The sequence below is a fragment of the Protopterus annectens genome, chromosome 4.part1 (genome assembly GCF_019279795.1).
Source record: "Protopterus annectens isolate FY-2018-M chromosome 4.part1, PAN1.0, whole genome shotgun sequence".
NCBI classification, from domain to species: Eukaryota; Metazoa; Chordata; order Ceratodontiformes; family Protopteridae; genus Protopterus; species Protopterus annectens.
Genome location: NC_056734.1, coordinates 892,312,261 through 892,330,959, shown reverse-complemented (window position 1 = coordinate 892,330,959; position 18,699 = coordinate 892,312,261). Strand labels below are relative to the sequence as shown.

Sequence of the window (18,699 nt, the reverse complement as noted above, 5' to 3'; positions counted from 1 at the left end):
TGTGGGATGAAACCAGTCCCCTTCAGAATGGGTGGGTGACCCTATATCAGTCATTCGGTCTGAGACATCCCTAGTCAGTTCATTCAGTGTTTGGGCTACCAATTAAACCATGAGCATTTGTAGTAAACTTAGGCTACATTTTATTATCTTTTTTTCTCAGTTTTTTTTTTTTTTACAGGATCATCATTGTGCCACGGCTGAATTTCTGAGGGTTGAAATGTTGTTTTTCATGTATGTACAGCCCCCAAAAGGGTGAATTGTCTACAGATGTCTTGGTTTTTCTGACCCCATTAAGTTAATTGTGTGGTTCCATGTGCTTTAGGTTAAAGCTTGATTAGACTTCATGGAAAAAAAGCATACATATTTTATATAATGCCCTGCATTATGGTATATGAATAGATCTGACATTGGGAGTTTCTCTGTCCTTTAATTAAGCTGGCAGGATTTAGTCAGCTGGCCACCTTAAATTTCATCATTCTTTCCTGGCTCACCCATATATTTATTATTTATAACTGCTGAGAGCCCATCTTCAGATCTGTTTGAGCAAGTGTAAAGCCATCATACCTCTCAACTGTCCAGACTTTTGCAGAATGCCCAGATTTTTGCCTTTTATTTTTAGTCTGTTCCTCATAAAATTTGTGATTTTCTGGCAAATCAGTGAGGATTGAAATCACTAAATAATGACATACATTTGAGTTTCAGATTTCATATCCTTCAGAAATGTATACTAACACACATCTTGTTATTCTAGAAACGTTTTAAGTTTATAAGAGGAATATTTAAAATGTGCCCCTATTTTTGGGGTACTGTTCACCCATTATTTTAGGCTTTGTCCAGATTTTGTGTTCTAAGACATTGAGAGGTATGAAAGCCCTTCGCCTCTGAAAATTATCTCAGGCTTCCAGGTGCACTTTTGTCAGTTAAAAAAAAAAAAAAAAAAAAGATCATGAGGTCAGTCTGTTTATTGTTTTCCCCTGCAGATCATAGGATCATAGGAAGTTACTAGGGCCCTTATAAGCGTAGCCAAGTTCTACCCTTATTTCCACGATCAGCACCCTAATGCTGATTTCCAAAAGGGACACAGGTGGAACCCCGGAGATAAATTTACAGTTACCATCCAATCGTCCAGGTTGCGTTTGAAAAGGGCCAATGAAGTGCTCTCTTTGACATGACGTGGGAGTCTGTTCCAAAGGCGTGGTAACCTCTGGGAGACAAATCTGTCCTTCTGGCAGGTTCTATTAATGTTGCATACCAGGTTAAGGTCTTTAGAGTGAGTAACCTATGTACCATTTGACTTGCAGATATGCAGCATTTCCAATAATGCAGGGTCAGAGACTGCCGTGTATGCAAGTCAGAGATTGCTTCTGAGTAGTCTGTATGAAACAGAATAAAGTGACAATGATTTTAGATGTTCCACATAGGACAGATGCTGAAGTCCTTAAGTTTTCCTTGTGAGGATCCTTTGTGGTTTCTCCAATTGCTACAGGTGCTTGGAAAGATGCATACCAAAAGGGGCATTGTACTCAATTACTGGCCTGTTGAGAGAAGAGTACTGGGAGGCTATAACTTCTTTTTTTTCTGGAGGCAATGCCCTTACTTATGAGATGAGCAATATAGAATGCCCTCGTTACCACTGTGGAGACATGGTGATGAAAGGTAAGATTGCGGTCAACCTGTGTGCCCAGATCTCTCACCACTGAGTGTATACTTAGGGTGTTGCTGTTGATGTGGTAGTTAGCAGGAACATTGCTCTTACCGAAAGTGATGATAATACATTTTTTTGCATTGAGTTTAAGGCCATGACTTTGTCACCAATCATTTGTTTAAGACCCTCTTGTAGGATGTTGACATCATTTGGAGATTCTGTGACTGCTCCCAGTTTGCAGTCATCAGCAAACTTTGTCAGCCACAGACCTTTAGTTTTTGCTTGTATTTTGGATAAATATTCCAAACAGTAGAGGTTCCAAGACTGATTCCTGTGGAACACTATTGATTACAGGTCTACTGTTGGAGGTGGATTTCCCTTTTTTGACTATGTGTTCTTTCAGTGAGTCACTTAGTGACCCATCTAATGATGGAAGGGTTGATACTTAGCTGAGTGAGTTTGTCAGTGATGCCTGAGTGGGGGATAGTGTTAAAAGCCTTGGCTAAGTCTAGGTAGGCGGTATGTACAGATTTCCCCTCGTCCAGGGCCTTGGTGACTGTCTCGAGGAAGTCCACCAGATTTAACAGGCATGATCTCCTTTTGCCAAATCCAAACTGAGTAGGGTCAAGTGTTTAGTGATTATTTTTGTTGATAAGGTCCATGATTTTTTGCTTCATGGCCTTGGAGATAAGGCTATTCAGCCTAATAGGTCTACAGTTGCTGTGGTCAGTGGAAGTACCACCTTTATGCAAGGGAATAATGGTGGCCATTTTCCATTCAGCTGGGATGAAGCCGGTGCTTAGGCTATGACTGAAAAGAGTACCCAATGATATTGCTAATTCTTGTTGGAGCCCATGTAGGACACAGACTGGGATGTTATCATGTCCCATAGATAATGTGTTTTTGGCCTTAGAGAGGGTATTTATGACTTGCTGTTTAGAGATACAAGGTAGGAAACAGGTGGTAGGAATGTCATGGGGTACATATGGCGGAGACAGGGAAGTAAAGCTTTCACAGAACCTGTCAGCCAGTGGGTTAGTTATGTCCACAGGCTCAATATACGTGGTATCATTAACTACCGGTTTGGCATAAATCTGAGTCTTTCCTTTTAGGTTATGGATGTAACCAAAGAACGCCTTATGGTTTTCCTTAGCTGAGGAAGCTAATTTGGACTCATAGTTTGCTTTGGAGGACTTCACAAGAAGTCTTATTTGCTTGTTTAAGCTGAGGAGGGAGTGTTTCCAATTTAGGGCTTTCTCCCTCTTGTACTTAGACAGCAATTTCTTCCTCTTATTGCAAAGCCTGTTAATGGCAGTTGTCCACCAGACAGGTTTGCTTTTCCTTGAGAAGATTGTTTTAGTCCTTTCAGGTACGGTCGAGTCAATGCAGTTATACAGGTGTTTGTATAAAACATTGGTGTAGAATTCAACATAGTTGACAATTCCATCGGGGAGTGCAGTAAGAGGTTATAATCTGCTTTGGAGAAGTTTTTTTAGTTTAGTTGCTGCTGGGGTAGGGGTCAGGTGTGATATTTACTTCGAATGAGACTGATTTGTGGTCAGATATCTTACTAGGGAAGACCTCACAGTGGGGGTGCTACAGTAGTCCCCCATATTGGTAAGCACCAGATCCAGGATGTTAGCACCCCTTGTGGGAGTGTCAACCAGCTGGTCCAGGGCATTGGAGTTAACAAAATCAAGGAACCTTTGGGCAAGTGAGTTTGAGCATGGATAATTTACCCGATGAATGGATGGGTAGTTAAAGTCGCCCAGTCAATGGATGGGTAGTTAAAGTCACCCAAAACCATGGTGTTCAGATGAATCTTGATAGATCAAGTATATCCAAATAGGCAGAGTGGGTGCCCTTGATTCATGGAGGGGGTCCGGTAGCTGGCAATGACTTGAATAGGTGTCCTACCAACAGTTAATTGCACCTGAAGTATTTCCAGGGAATCATACTGTTTACCCATTCTGGAGGTGTATTTATCTTTAATTTTCTGTCTTTCGGCTTTTCCCGGTTAGGGGTCGCCACAGCGGAACTCTGGTCCGCTAATGATTGGCAGTAGAGTTTTACATGCTGGCTTGCCGGGCCTAATGCACAACCTTCAACGAAGGAAGGCCCATTCACGCATGTCGTCACACAAAAGACGCTCTAACTGAGAATCGAACGAGCAACGTCTAACTGTGAGGCGACAACGCTACCGCAGCACCACCACCGCATATTGATAAACTGCCTCCTTTAGTTTTCATGCCTTCAATTTGTAGTCTGAATTTGTGGAAGGAGGTGTAACCCGGTATGGATGGGGTGCTGTCCATAAACTTGAACCAGGTCTCAGTGACTGCACAAATGTCTGCATCCATCTTCCAAGGTGAGGACTGCTTCCAGTGAGTGCAGTTTCATTTTAAGACTCCTAGCATTTAGCGGCATAACCTTTAGGTTGTTTTTAGATGTATTTTTTACATCTGGAATTTTGTCCTTGAGACACTACCTAAAAAAAAGTCATTATGGGGGTGGCAAGAGACTTAGCCAGTAGCCGAAATCCCAGGGGTGTTTTATCTAAGTTTGCCCCCCTCCCTTCATGTTAATGCCCATTGTACATTTAGGCTGTCACTAAAGTTATGGTTTATTTATAAGAATTGCTCTTAAAATTTTTGTGTATAATTGTTGGTTTATTGTTGTCACTATGATGAAAAAAAAAATAGGATCCTGCTTTCCTGTACGTGTTGCTGTGGGGTGAAAATTATGCTTTATGTTAAATACTCTCTATGTTTGAAGTGTCTCTGAGAATCAGATTTCTCTGATCAGAGTGCTGTCTGTGTTCACACAGAGTGTATGAATAGATCAGAATTACACAATTATGGGCTACTACTCCTGGACAGAATGTTATTTTTTTCCTTTACTTCCAAAGCACACTCTAAATCTGCTGAAGTTTCTAAGGTTGTCATTGATATAATTTTGGTGGAAGGGTAAGCTTCCCTGAAAACAGCATGCTCTTCCCCCCTGGATCGAGTACAGTGTTTTACTTCTGAGCTTGGCCTTCATACTCCCTCCCTCTTCCTCTGCATATGTTAGATCTAGGACAGTTTCAGTTCATCTGGACTACAGCAGAAAGATGTGGAAGTTTTTTTTTACTGTGTAGCAGCTGTAGTCCTTGGTCTCTTCCCTGCTAATATTGAGGGCTCTTCTATTTCACTTTAGTCCCCCTCAAAAACACCAGTCCAACCATCATAGTTTTGTCAACATGGGTGGCTTCTTTTGGCTCCCTTTATTTTAACATCAGCAATGCTTTTGGACTTGACCTTGCTGCTCTTGACTTTTTAGGGCCAAGTTCCTTGGTCATATCTGCTGCCACTCTGTCAGGGCAGGCCTTGATTCCCTTACAGTCACAAACAAGTATTCTTTCCTTAGATTCTGCCTTCAAGTGGTTAAGATTTGGCTTTGCCATCGACTTTTCAGCCTCTGTTTTGGGGTTGTTGCTATTCAGAGTTGGGAATGGCTTTGGGGTTTGCAGTTATTTCTTTGGGGTTGACTGCCTTGGTATCTGGAGTAGGATGTTGGAATTGCTTACCTTGATGATGTGGGCTATTGCACAAGGGAGATTGCTGAAGGACCCTCTGTTTCTCCTCTTACAGATGTCCTTCCATTCAGTCTGATCTCAGGACAGAGTCACCGGACCTCTCATCAGGGGTTTTAGCACTGTATCAACACCCCTTTTATATTATTCCCATATATGGACAGGGCATACTGCTAAATGCAAGAGAAAGCACTTGGACCCAGAGGAGTCTCCTACCCTGAATTTTAATGATTATCAGGAATCGGGATTCTTCCACCATTTTGAATAGAAGGTCTGAAGAATCCTCCCTCTAAGTTATAAAGCATTCTGACTGAGGCATTCTGGTCTCTCAAGTCTTTTTCTTGGATGGTTCCACCAGCGAGCAAAATGATTTGACAGGTTTCTGACAATATATGGAAAAGTCCCTTCACGATGCCCCCTCTGTTGAAGAGACCTGATAAAATCCTCCATTTACCCAAGGGCTGTATTACCTTTTCTAATGATCACTTAGTGGACTCTTTAGTAGTTTTGGCTGCCCATAATAAAAGTTCCTGATCCGGAGGCAAAAGCTATCCATCCACTAGAAATGGAAAAAAGGTGAGCAAATTAAGGAAGGGATTTTTTTTCATTTATCACCTTCCTGTGAAGGTGTTAAACTATATTGCATACTCTGATTTCAGATGGAACTCGTACGTGGGACAGTTTGATCTCTCGAGGTGATAGCAGATTCTGATCTACATAAATAATTGTAGTCTCTGCTGTACAGCCTGAATTGTAAAGCAAATCAGACTATGTCAGTAGCCCACAATGCCCTTGATGATTTGACCAAGGCAGCAGGCACACAGGGCTTGTAGGACACCACTATGCCTGGCTTCACTTCACAATTTGATGAGAGCACCAAGGCTGAATTCATGAATGAACCTTAATGATCTGTCTGAAAAAAGTCTAAATAAAGAGATGGGAGCAAGTCCAACACAATCAACTCAACAAGGTAATTTCAGATGCTCAGGCAAGAGCCACAGTGGATGTGTTGCCTTCTCAGAGGCTTAGGTTCCTGGTGACCTGACTGGGGATTATTCTGAGGGCCAGCATTCTCCTTTCCTGAGGCCTTGCCCAACTGCTCCCCTATGGAGGCAGTTGTGGGTCATTCGTCCTCTTTAAGGATGTATGAACTGTTGTCATACATGACAGTGGATAAAGGACATAATTTCCAGGGGCTCTTCCATTTCCTTACTGTCCCAACCCCATTCTCTGCCAGATATATCGCTTAATCAGAGGTGATCTCTGCCTGACTTACAAAGCCATATCCAACTCAGAATTGATGGACATGCTCCATCTAAAGAAATCCAAGTCACTGTGAGCCACGCACTGTAGTGAGCTAAACCTTGCCACAACAATAAATAGAACATGCTGGAGGGATAGATTCCTGTCACAGAGACTCCTCCATGCTTTGGAACAAAATTCCAAACTACATCAGGCAGAGCTCCTCACTAACACTCTTCAAGAGAAACCTTGACGAGTGGATGGGTAACAGAAAATACGCCCTTGGGATCACTTCATTGGCTCTGCTTGACAGAGGATCAGTTAATTAATCAATGGTGTGGCAAAAGCCGACACTCTGGCTAGGCTTATAAATGTCCTCGGGCAGACAGCCTAGTACCTACCTATGAACCTATATTACCCCCAATCAAAGACTTGCAGAGAATTAGAGGCCCCCATCTTGCTATCAGAATGAGCCTTTATTGTTGTCCCACCTGATCAGAAAGTTCTGTTCTTTTACTCAAGGTTCTTTTTATTTCTCAGAAGAGACACAGGATCCCAGGCCCATTTTAGGTATGAATGGCCTTAATCAGCATCAAGGAAAAAGGCCTTTCAGATGCTCATAGTGTATTCTGTCCTTCCTTGTTTATACAAAAGAGAGTGGATGTGCTGCTTGTATCTCCAGGACATGTTTCATATTAAAAATAAGCAAGAAGTCCTGAAGATTCCTCAACTTCCACATAGGAGTCATTGGGTCTTACCAGAGCTGTCAGGATATTCACCAAATACACATCAGTTGTAGCAGCAGCTGCAATGCTGCAAGACTCCAGGGTACTTCCTTACCTGGAAGACAGTCTTCTGGCACTCCCAACAAGAACAACCCTGTTGCTTCGAGGGATTTACATCTTTGTCTGTTTCAGTCCTTGTACATTGCAGACAGCACTGTAAGGTTTCAAATCACCTTTTATTTTTGCAGTTTTAGCACATTGGCTTGTAGAACCTTTCTCCTGCCTGACAAAGTATCCTTATTTTGAATGACAATCCTCAAAGTAGTGCTGAGCAACTCCAGTCCAGTTGCTTTCTGTCTCTCAGCTTTAGAACTAATGACATTTGCTGTCTTGATTTTGATACATGCAACATAACACAATATGGTCTTCACTTAGCCTGCAAAATACAATGGAATCAACACATGGGTCCAGTGATGCTCCATTGAGAATATCCAGGAATGCTAAGGTGCACCGCTTGTGATGGACAAGGAAACCAACCTTTTTGTGAGCAGACTATTCCAAGCCCCAGTTCTTCTGGCTATGGCAATAGATGTGTCTGCACTGGTGTAGGGTGGGGACATTATTTGTTGCAGCGAGTACAAGATTCATGATCATTTTGGGATACCAAGATGACCTCTGTATTTTGGAAATGAGGGCCAGCCTTCTGATCTTGCAGACATTTCAGGACTCCCTTTCTTCTGGTGCTATTGCAATTCAGTCCAATAACATAGCTGTGATATGATACATCAACAGTCAGGAAGGAACTCATTCTTATCCCTTATGACAGGCAGCCATGCAAGTTTGAGAACTGGCATTTGCCTCCAACTTATAGCTAAATCCTACATCCTGGGGCAGGCCATTTCTCTTGTAGACAGGCTCGGTTTTTACAGTCCGATGCTTCAGGAATGATTGTTCATTCCGTTGGTACTACAGAGTTCTGACAATGGAAGAGCCTTGTTGTGACCTGTTTGCATCCTTATCTAGTCATAGGATCACAGGGTCATAGGAGGTTATTAGGATATCAACCTGGAGGTCATTTTAAGTCTAGCCATTTCATCCCAGTGTAATACCATAGATACGTTAGTCAAAACCCACGATTGCATTTAGTAATGACTGTCCATGTCCAGGAGGATAGTGGGTGCTATCCCTGGTTTGAATTTATGGTTCCCCATCCACTCTTCCAGGTTCTTTTTGAACAGTGTCATAGAGGTGCTCTGCTTCACGTAAATTGGCAGCCTTTTCCAAAGATGCAGCAGTCTCTGGGAGACAAATCTGTCCCTCCAGCACATCCTATTCAAGTCGCAGGCCATATTTAGGTTCCTGGAATGGGTATCTGTAGTCCCATTTGATTTACAAATGTGCAGCAAATTCACTAAGTCTGAGTCGAAGAATGCTCTGTAAGCCAGGCATAGGTTTCCCCTAAGAAGTCTATCTGATACAGAGTATAATTAGTACTTTAGTCGGTCTATGTAAGACACATGCTGGAGTCCCTTGATCTTCTTTGTTAGAAACCTCTGAGGTCTCTCCAATTGCTGCAGGTGCTTTGTATGGTACATGCCAAAAGGGGTGTTTTACTCAATTATGGGCCTGATTATGATCCCAGACCCCTTACCACTTCTTAGGTTCATAGGTTATTGTTGTTAATTTGATAGTGTGAAGGGACATTGTTTTTACCAAAGGGAATGATGATGCATTTATTTGGATTTTGTTTGAGAACCTGATTAACGCACCAGTCATTGGTCTGTGTAAGACCCTCCAGAAGTATACTGACACCCTTTTGGGGATCACATCCAGTTTGCAGTCATCTACAAACTTGGTCAGCCACAGTCCTTTTGTTTTGGCCTGAACTTCTGAGAAGTATATGCCAAACAGTAGGGGGCCCAGCATTGACCCTGGTGGCACTCTGTTGGTGACAGGTCTGCTGGTTGATGTTGAGTCACCCACTTTGATAGTGTGTGACTGGTTTATGTGTCAGTTGGCAACCCATCTCACAACAAAGGGATTTACATTCAGTTTGCTACGTTTATCGGCAATGTCTGAGTGTGTGATTGTGTAGAAGGCCTTTGCCATGTCGAGGTATACTATGTGCACAGAATTTCCCTTCTCAGTGGCCCTAGTCACATTTTCGAAGAAATCCACTAGGTTTAACAGGCAGGATCTGCCCTTGATGTAGCTGAATTGGGTTGGATCCAGGGTTTGGAGGTCACCTCTGTGTTTATTTATGAGGTCCATGATGATTCGTTTCATGGCTTTACAGATGAGGTTAGTCAAATGTATGGGTCTATAATTCCCTGGGTTTGTTGCTAAGCCACCCTTGCAGAGGGGAATAACTGTTGCTGCTCTCCATTCCACAGGAGCAAAACCTGTGGATAGGCCGTGATTGAACAGGGTACTTAACGGTGATGCTAGTTCATTTTTAGTTTGTTTAGAAGCCAGCCTGGGATGCCTTCTTGTCTCAAAGAGGCTGAGTTTTTTACTTTAGACAAGGCCTTAATGACCTGCTCTTTGGATATGTAGGGTGGGGGGGAAGTTGGACGTAAGGTTTGTGATAAGTTTGGAGGGGATAAGAGAGTGAAATGTTCGCCAAATCTGTCCACTAGCAGGTTTGCTATCTCTGTGGGATCAGTGTTTGAGATACCATTAGTCACTAGTTCGGCACATGATTTGGTCCTACCTTTTATGTTACGTACATAGCTGTAAAAGGCCTTATGGTTATCTTTGGCTGTGATTGCTAAGTTTTTCTCAAAGTTACTCTGAGGATTTCACATCTTGTCTTATTCGCCTGTTGAGGCTGAGGAGGATGCTGTTCCATTGTTGGGGCCTCAACTTAGTTTTCCTAGACAGCAACTTTTTGTGTTTGTTGTAAACTTTGTTGATGCTTGATGTCCACCAGGGTGGCTAGCACTTGTTTGGGGCTCTGGCTTTGATTCTCTGTGGAACAGCTGAGTCTGTACACTTATATAATTGATTGTACGGGGCTTTAGTGTAAGCATTGGTGTAATTACCACTTCCAGCTGGAGGTGAGGCCTGAAAGGCATTTATTCCTTCCCCTAGGAGGATATAGTTTGCCTTGGTGAAGTATATTAGTCTGACTTCACCCTTTGTGAGTTCTGGTGTTAGTGCCAGTTCAAAGGTGACTAATTTGTGGTCAGATTTAACTAATGAGGGTCCAACAGTCATGGTGGTGCATCTGTTTGTCATGTTAGTGTGGACCAGATGTAGTGTGTTTGTTCCTCTTGTTGGAGTTTGAACAATTTTTTCCAGGGTATTTGAGTTAACAGAGTCAAAGACCTTTTGCAGTAGTGAGTTAGGGCAAGAGTAGGTTTCCCAGTTGATGGTGGGATAATTTAAATCCCCCATAAAAAGAGTGTTTGGCAATATTTGGATTGACTCCAGTTTGGTCAAGTAAGCCACATGCGCATCATGATCCATGGAGGGGGATCTATAACTAGCTATGACTTGAATTGGGTTCTTACCCACAGTAATCTGAACTTGGAGTAACTCCATGGAGTTGTCCTGTCTAACTAGTCAGGAGGTGAATTTATCTCTAATATAGATAGAAACACCGCCTCCTTTGGTTATCACATGTTCGGTTTGCAGTCTAAAGATGTGGAAGGCATTGTAGCCTTGCAAGACTGGGGTATTCTCTGAGGCCTTTTGGTCTGTGACTGCACAGACATTTACATCCTCCAGTGATAGGAGTGCTTCCAGGGTGTGCAATGTTTGGTGTAAGTTCCTAGCATTTAGCAGCATAACCCTTATTATGTTATGATTGGCAAATTTCACATCAGCAATTTTGTTCTTGAGATTCTTGCTTAAAAAAGGCACTATGCGGGGGCAAGAGCCTTTGCCAGCAGCTGAAACCCTAGTGGTGCCAGGTGCAAACCGTCTCTGACAAAGCAGTGAGGTTTGTCGACCATGTCATCCCAGGCTGACAGAAACTGGATCCCCTTGGAATGACACCAAAAACTAAGTCAATTATTGAAATCGATAATTTTTGTTTATACTATGGCATAATTCTAGGTGAGAGTAATATGCTGCTCAAGGATTCCAGCCTGGACACATACTCGGAGAGCTTAATCATGTCTCTCTTCATATATAGTCCAGTGAGGTACCATCTCAGGTCATTCACTCCAACATGAGCTATGACAGAGTCATAATGGTAGTTGTTTCCAAGAGACCTGAGTGCATAGTCAGAAATGAAGTGACTTTTTTTCCCCTGTATTCTTCACTCAGAAGGGTACTGCAGGGTTGCAATCCTTCATATACTGCCCCAAGAATTCTTGTACACCTTTTCCCCCATATTTTTAAATATTTGCAGATAGCTGAGATTCTGCAAAGCCAGGGTAATTCTCATAGCTTTCTTTGGTCTCAGCAGGTATGGTTTCGTCCTTCTTTTTACAGGCTTTTCCCTTTGAAGCTGCCCAAGAACTTCAGTCTCATCCGTCGTTCATGTCTTTTGTTGACCTTCACTCCTTTGGCTAACTGCATGTTTTATCTGGTTTCACTGATCACCAGAAAATCATTCTACCCTGAGAGGGTAGTCCAGATTCTGACTTATTCCCAGAGACCAGATACAGCAAAAATTTAACAAAGCAAGTGGAATCCCTTTGTGGTGTATGCCAAAACCCAAGTCCTGTACTTGTACATAGCACCAATACCCAGCAATTTAGAATCACTTTCTCTTCTCCTTGAGTCTGGTCTCAGCTTCTTTTTCATAAAGGTTCACATGCACATCAAGGCTAACCTTCTGTTTCATTAGCTTAGCCTTCTTCAAGGAAGCTTTCTTAGGGATACCTTACTTTTATACCCTCCAGTCAAATCTCATGCTCCTCTGTGGGAGCTCTATTTTGACCTAGAAATGCTTAGTCTTCTGCCATTTGAACATGCTGCTATAGGCAGAGCTGAAGTTCTTCTCTTGGAAAACTTTATTCTTGGTCACTTCTACTTGCTGGAAGGAACTTTGGGTTTTGTGCATTATGCTGTGAACCTCCATATTTGATATTTCATAACATAGTTTATCCATGAGAACCAGCACTTTATTTATTTAAAAATCACCACACAATCCAAAATGACTCAGTACATAAGATTGTGAGAATCCATCAGTATTACAAAAGCCTTGGGAATACTTACTTCATTGCATGGATGTGTGCATGCAGATAAGATTTTTCTTGGACCAAATTATTTATTTATTTTATTTTACAGTTTATTTACCGGGATAGTCCATTGGGCCAAGAAGAGCCCGTTTTCAATGGAGTCCTGGGAAGAAAAGCTCTGCAAGAACATTATACAATTTAGACAAATCTTAAAAATGAGTAATATTATTTACAATTTTCAAGAGAAAAGGTAAAAAAAACAATATATCATTAACTATTTACAAAATATCTTAGTTCATACAGTGGTAAATCTAAAACAAAGGTGAAGGAGATTTGCATAGGTATCATATAAGAGTTATAGCAGACTATACAGGGGATAGGAAGAGATTAGGTGTCAAGTAAAAAAAGAGAAAGAAGAATAAGTGCTGTAAGGGGAGTCAAAGGGGGTGGGAAGAAAGAGGGGAGAGGTAAAGGTAGCTTTGAAGGTAGTTATGTAGGGTGAGAGCAGGAACATTCCCATAGCGATATGAGATGGGAAATTATTCCAAAAAGATCAGAAGCTCTTTGTTTCCTAACTGGGACACAAGATCTCCAAATCTGTACTATTTCTTTGGCTGTCTAATTGCATGAAATTCTGTTACTATGGGAATCCTCCTTGGCTTACTTAAATTCTGTCACTGCAAGGATGGTGATCATTTCCCTGACCTTCTTCATGAATGTATCTGTGATTTACATGATTTTTTCATAAATGCACGTGTTGGTGGCAGAACTCATTGTCTGTTGAAATAACTTGTTTTCACCAGTATCATAACAGATGATTTTATATTTTAACCAGACTTCATATTTATTTAACCAAAAATGTGCTTACTTTTAACCTCAGTTTGATGCATTATGTATTTGTATGTTTAATGCAGCCTTCTCAATTCTATTTGTTCTGTAATTGAGTACTATAAATTGCTTACCTTGTACTGTTTTCATTATGATATTTTCCCACTTGCTGTGCCTGAAAATGATCAAGTGTTGATAGCACAGTACCACCGTGAACAAAATAAATTAAATAATGATCTGGATCATTCTGCGATTGAGCCACCCAAGAGGCTGAGCTTGGGACTCCATCCTCAGAGTGATGGAGATGAAACTTCCAACATCAGTTATGAAAGTTAAATGCTAGATTTGCATTGGCAGTTTTGTCTTCATCACCATCCCTTCTCACTTCCTCCCTCTACAGCCTAATGCTTTCTTACATGGGAGTTCCCAGAAAGGGTGTTCTACAGCAGTAACCCACATTTCATGGTCTTTTGGAGATCTAAAAAATATCCTCAGCATCTGCGACTACCCCAGCACTGGACCAGTAATCAAGGAGCCTCAGTCCTCGCCACTGTCAACAGTGGAGAGCATCTACTGGGAGGATAACAAGTACGCACATAATATTTCCAGATGCAGCTCTCTGCATCAAGTGCAGTTTCCCTTAAGACCACACAGAGACCACAGTCAGTCTGGGGCTGGTTTCTGCCTCTTCCTCCAGTTCCCCAATAAGACTCCCCACTGGCACAGCTATAGATTTGAGACCTCAGCTGTGTGACCAAGCCAAGACCTCCAGCACCCTCTCTGTCCAGCCAGTGCTTTGTCTCCCTGCCCAACTAGCTGACACACACACTCTTTGAGGTTTGATTTACACACACACACACACACACACACACACACACACACACACACACACACACACACACACACACACACACACACATACACACACACACCTGGGAAAGGTTTGGACAAGTTTACTAGCTATGCCCCCTTCTGCCCAGGCTATAAGATAGTTTTCACTGTCACCAGTCACGTCTGCCAGCTACCTTAAGGCCCTTACCAAAGGGTGTCCAATCTCACTGTGTAATATTAAAATTAACACAAATGGTAGTTTGACCAAGAACAAGGTTATTATGGGTGGTCCACACAGTGTCACCAAAGAAATATGCAGATACTGTCAAAACTTATATATCTCTGCACAGATCAGCCACAATGAAACGTTTAAATATATTTAATAAAAAATAATAAAAGAAAAAGACAGTACTACATATATATTCACAGTGATATCAGAGTTCAACACCACAGGAAATATTTAAAATAACATTGCAGTACAGGCTCACATAAATAAAGAACAATATCTAAACTAAGCTTCAGTATATTCCTGACTGTATCTAAGAGAGTTATACTGTTCACTAGAAACTTACTTCATTAGAGCAATGCAGATGTGGTTAATGTTATTTCTTGTTGTTGTTGTCAGGTCCAAGACAGAATGCAGGATGGTCTGTCTCACTAAGAGACTTCTCAAATTAATATCTAAAATATTACTGCTGGGATAGCTTGCATAATGACATAATTTCTGGTAATCTGACTTCTAGTTCCCAGGCCAAAACCCCCATTGCTAGAAGCTGGCAGCATTTAGCATCTACCTGTAAAAATATACAGACAAGGGCTGTTCCTCAGATCAAACAGTTGTATTCATTCATGCTTCAAAAGTAGCAATTAGGTCACTCCAAGTACAATACACAAAGCTTCTTATTACAGATTTTATATCTCAAGCTGCATTGAAAACTTGAGAGATAGCCTCTTTATTGCGTAGCCTATAAAGTAATTTAATTTCAGCTATTTTTCTAGTTTGCTGGACTAAAGTTACCCCTCCAGTTTCCTCTGTTGATATATATATTTAAACTGTTACAGTAGTGCATGTACATTTGTGTTCTCCTCCAGTAGGGCACACTGTGGATACATTTTAAGCACAAGCACTTTACAAAATACACTTTCAACACAAACATCTGTACAGAGCAGTTTGATATACACATGACATACAGTTCTAATACATTTGTAACACAAACATCTTATATAAATCATTTTGATATTCACCAATGACATATAATTATTTACAAAATTCCAGGTAGCTGTGCTGGCAGTATCTCCTTTTGTCACACTTCTTGCCCCCTTCAAAGACTCAAAGCTAGTTTTTCAAGTGACCCTTGAGAAAAATTGCTTGAAAGGGATGAGCCTATCTGGGAATACATTACCTCATTCCCTGTCTTGAGATTCCAGTTGTGTTTGCATTGCTGACCCCATTACAGTATTGCATTGTCATATATGCCTACAACCCTAGGCTCCACCATAGTAACTTGGATTTTGCTGGCTGGCTCCCTGTTGGCATAGATTGCCCTTGGACTACTCCTGCCTTCTACTGTAAATAGCACCAGGGCCTCTCTATCATTGTAAGGTTTCATCATGTTAACATGTTGCAGTTTGTGCCCCTGCCTAGCAGTTCTACCATGTAGTTAACAGACTGACCTTCTTTACCACTTTGAAGGGGCCCTCCCAAGCTGCCTACAGCTTGTGTCTGACAGGAATGAGAACAATGACCTGCTGCCCCACAGCATACTCTCTAGCTTGAGTATTCCTGTCAAACCAGACCTTTTTCTCCCGTTCAGTTTCCGCCAGGTTCTCCTGGGCCAAGTCCATGAGTTCCCTGTCCCTTTTCCTGAGGTTTATGACATATGCCACAACAGACTCCTTGTGGGATTCACACTCACACTCTCACTCATCGTGAATCAAATTGAGAGGCCCCCTGACCCTGTGCCCATACAGCAACTCAAAGGGTGAAAAACCTGTGGATTCCAGGGGCATCTCTCTGTAAGCAAACCACATATGGTGCAAATATTTGTCCAACTCTCTCTTAACTTGGTCTAAAAATACCCATAGCGTGGTCTTTAATGTAGAGTTTAACCTCTCCACAAAACCATTAGTCTGGGGATGGCAGAGGGTGGTCTTTAGGTGCTTCACCCCACAGTGCTTCAGCAGACAAGCCAGCAGGTCTGACATGAAATTGGCACCTCTGTTAGTCAGTATTTCTTATGGGAAACCTACCCTGCTGAAAATCTTAACAAAGCATTTGCCACCTTTTCTGCCTTGATGGAGAACAGAGTCACTGCCTCAGGGTATCTGGTAACATAATCTACTACCACTAGGATGTACTTCTTTCGTGTGGAACCTGGGGTACTCAGATGCCCCACAATATCCATAGCTATCCTCAGAAATGCCTCCTCATTCACAGGCAAAGGCATCAATGGAGCTTTCGCCTTGTCTTCTGCCTTCCCTACTTTTTGGCATTGCTCACAGGTCCTGTTACTTCTCTGGAAATCCCAGGCCAATGTGTATAATACATATGTTGGTATGCTTTATGCCAAAATGACCTGCAAAGGAAATGTCATGGGCAATGGCTAGAAGTGCCAGATGCTAGGTTGTGGGCACTACCAATAGCTGTATTACATCACACTCTAGCACTCCCTCAGCGGCCCACTCTCTGTACAGTAACCCTTTGTCCCAGTATACAGAATCCCTTTTCTTTGAGGATCTGGTGCCTCCCTGGTTATCTCCCTCAAGCCTTTTAATGTGGGGTCTGAGAGCTGAGCCTGTCTCAGCTCTCTCTTTTCAATCCTTCCCAGCTCCCCTTCCACAGGAAGTCTGGTATCCCCTGACAGTGGTGCCTCACTGTCAGTCTGGGTACTACTACTACTCATCTCTGTCCTTGCAGTCACTCTGTCCAAGGGAATATCAGTACCCACCAGCAGCTGTGCCTCACCTTCAGTTTCACTGCTACAGGGTAGCTCCATGTCTGAAGTAACCGCGTCACCAGTCTTGGATTTAAGTGTGCGGTCTGTGTGGGTCCCCCCAGGCTACCACACATGCTTGTCACCAAGTCTGACTGCATATAACTGCATGCACACAAGGTACTACATTATCAAAATCGTTCCTTATCAGGACATCTGCAGGGATATCCTCAAACACACCTACTTGCTTGCTTCCTTTTCCATCCTCCCAGTCAAGGTGAACCATAGCCAAAGGTATTTGGAATGGGGTCCCACCTAAAGCTTTGACTGGAGTAGACTACCCAAGCAAGTAGTGCTCCTCTTTAACCATTGCAGTCTTCACAACAGTTAGTTCAGAGGCTGTCTCTCTCTTAGCAGTGGCGTGTTTCCCCATCAACTAATATAGGATATAACCTCTTGTGGTAGTTTGGTACCTTTATTGTCTCAAGACAACTTACTGCTGGCATTCTGTCATTCCCATTTTCTGGCTCCCCCACCTTTTGTTTCCCACCTTGCCTCCAAGGAGATCTGTATGCTACATGGCCCCACTGGTTACATTTAAAACATCTAACCCATGATCCTGACCATGTACCCGAACTAGTGGCTTCCCCTGTTACTGGTGGACTCTTTTAGGGTGGTTTAGGCTGCCCACTAGGGTTTCCCTTATACTCATGTGCATCATTGGGTATCCCTTTCCTGTGCAGTGATGCACTGCATGTTAGGTATAGGTCTCCTTTTTTCCCCAAATCATCTGCGGTATTGCATTCCCTATCTGCCAACCAGGTTATCATGTCCTCAGGTAAAGTGCTAAGGGCTTGCTCCCTCATGAAAAGGTCTGCCAGCCCTTCAAAAGTAGTGACCTGATACCCACTCACCCACCTATGAATAAAGTGCTTAACTCAGCAACATAATCACACACAGTTTCATCTGTCTTGTCTATGCTCACAAAACTTTTTTTCTATAAACTTCAGGTGTTAACTTAAAACACTCTAATAAGCAATTTTTAACTGTTTTATAATTTAAGCAATCAATATCAGACAATTTAGAAACAACAGTTACAGCTTTACCATGGAGTAAGGGGTTAGGAACTGTACCCAGAATCCTTGGTCAATATTATACTGTTTACCTTCCCTTTCAAACATATGAATAAAATTATCCAATCTGTAAACTGTGGAAGAAGTGTACTGACCTTTATTGTTTCTGGGGTTTGGTTAACTCCTTCCTCATTATATCCATGACCCTGGTGAAGAGTCAGCATTTCCTTTTCATGTTGCCTCTGCCTCTCATTTTCTTCATCTTCCAGATATCAGTCTGCCTTCTGATTCTAATTCCATTTGTTTCTGTTTCTTATTTTCTTCAGCCTCCAAATGCCACAGTTTCTCATTTTCTTCAGCTTCTAAATGCCATACTCTCTCTGCTGATTCTATTTCCTAATGTTTGGTCTCCAGTTCAAGTCTAGATGGATTTTTTAAGTCCTCTGAGGCAAAGTTGAACTGTCCATTTCCTTGAAATGTCCATTTTCTAAGAGTTGTACATCCCCAAGGCCAGTCTGGCTGTCTTCCTGGTTGCTGGTCTGTGATACAGCTCTGACTAAGGCTGCAATCATTTCTGCTTTAGTCAGGTTGACATGCACCAGTTCTTTGGCTTAGCACATCTCAGCCAACTGGCTTCTTGTCAGCTTGCTGTAATCCTCTGCTGGCATCCTTGTCTGCTCTCCCTGACTAACTAAGCTAACAAAAATTAAATA

General features: G+C 42.2%; 1 protein-coding gene across 2 annotated transcripts in view; it reads left to right on the top strand.

Annotated features, from left to right (window-relative positions):
* The window catches only part of ALG3 (ALG3 alpha-1,3- mannosyltransferase), a 526,609-nt gene that overhangs the window by 111,067 nt on the left and 396,843 nt on the right, over positions 1-18,699 (top strand). The gene's annotated exons all lie outside the window — the stretch shown is intronic.